We start from the raw sequence: 1,752 nt of genomic DNA, 5'->3' as shown, positions 1-1,752 counted from the left end.
GATTTCACAGATAAATACACGTATACATAGTTTGGCTCTCCTGAGAAGGAAATAGTCATTCAGAGTAAGGTGAGTCTATCTAAATCAAGATTTTTCATATCTTTAACGGGTACTTTCTCACCATCTTCATTCATTCACAAAGCATATATTGAGCACCTACTGTATGCTAAGCACTGTGCCAGGCACTGAGATACTGAGATAAAGAGAGCTAGCTCCTCTCTGGTGGTGTTGGAAGCAATGAAAAAATATCCTCAGGTGAGGTTTTAAAACAACACAAAACAAAAAGAACCTCTATATGACCTTTCAGCTGGAACCACCATCTTCCAGTAATTCACCAAAATGACTAACACAAAGGGAAAAAGGAGAGGCACCTGCTGTCTGCTCTCTAGGCCTTTTGGAAATCATGGAACTGTTCCTTTGGCCACATACATGCAAGTCTACAAGAAAGGTGATATAGGCATGAAGGAGTGGGCACTATTCAGAAAGGAATGCCCCACAGCCGTTGCCATGGCAAAACTGGAGCAGTCTACGGTGTCACCCAGCATGCGGTGGGCATTGCTGTAAACAAACACGTTAAGGGCAAGAGTCTTGCCAAGAGACTTCATGTACCTATTGAGCATATTAAGCACTCTAAGAGCCGAGATAGCTTCCTGAAACGTGTGAAGGAAAATGATCAGAAAAAGAAGGAAGACAAAAAAGAAGGATACCTGGGTCCAACAGAAGCGCCGGTCTGCCCCTGCCAAGGACGCACTCTTCTGTGAGAACCGGTGGAAGCAGCCTGAGCTGCCGGAACCCACTCCCCGTGAATTCATGGCACAGTGAGTGTCAAACAAACAAACAAACCAACCAACCAACCAACCAACCAACCAACCTCTGTACTGATTTTCAAAAAAGAAAAGAAAAAGAAATGCTTTGGCCAAGATTTAACCTGAGAAATGAGACAATGGTGACCCTCAGGGTGCCATGCTGGATGGCCATGTGGTAAGGGTGTTGCCATCAAAGGATAAAAAAAGCAGGAGGAGACGCAGACTTGGGGGAAGGGGCTGGGCTGGGCGGTGATGAGTTCCATTATGGACATGGTGAGTATGAAAGACCTACGGGCACCCAGGCGGAAGCGCCCGGCAGGCAGACGGATACACGGGTCAGACCTAGGGGGCTGTGGGGTGTGAAGCAGGAGAGAGGAAGCTGGAGCAAATGTGAGCATAGACCAGTTTATGTGAGTATGTGAGGGGAGGAGAGAGCAGGGGAAGAAGTGGGAGGGCAGTGTGCCTTTGGCCCTAAAATTCTCACTTGCTGAGAATGAGGGTGGGGGAGGGACTAAGGGCAAGAAGGGGATGTTGGAACCCTTGATATGAGAAATAGGAGAGAATCTGAACCAGGCCTAACAATATAGGGCCCTGTTGTCTCTGGAGATCATAGGACTGCTTTGGCACGCGTCTGTCCACCTTGGCTTTTCTTCAAAACATAGAAGCCAGGAAGCCAGGTTGGCCTGTAGTGCCTGGGCTGTGGTGTTGCCTGGAAGGTGTAGCAGAGACAGCTGACTATTCACCAAAAAAATAGTCCCCACCCCTCCATAGAATAGAGTTGAGGCTAAGAAGGAGCTTCCCAGCAGAGACCGCGTTTCCCAGTACAGCCCCTCATCTCACACCCATGACATCTGAGAGGAGGCAAGTGATTCGTTCTTGCCGATGAAGTAGCGATCAGGGTTGATGTGAGTCATTTCCAGCCCAAGATAGTTAAGACACAGATGTT

General features: G+C 48.0%; 1 pseudogene; it reads left to right on the top strand.

Annotated features, from left to right (window-relative positions):
• Nucleotides 1–339: 339 nt before the first annotated feature.
• LOC129066435 (60S ribosomal protein L21-like) lies at nucleotides 340–822 on the top strand (annotated as a pseudogene).
• The last annotated feature ends 930 nt before the right edge of the window (nucleotides 823–1,752 follow it).

The sequence above is a fragment of the Pteronotus mesoamericanus genome, unplaced genomic scaffold (assembly GCF_021234165.1).
Source record: "Pteronotus mesoamericanus isolate MK-2021 breed Mesoamerican mustached bat unplaced genomic scaffold, CSHL_Meso_final contig_2, whole genome shotgun sequence".
NCBI classification, from domain to species: Eukaryota; Metazoa; Chordata; class Mammalia; order Chiroptera; family Mormoopidae; genus Pteronotus; species Pteronotus mesoamericanus.
Note: the sequence above shows the minus strand (reverse complement) of the source record. Positions and strands in the feature narration are given on the sequence as shown.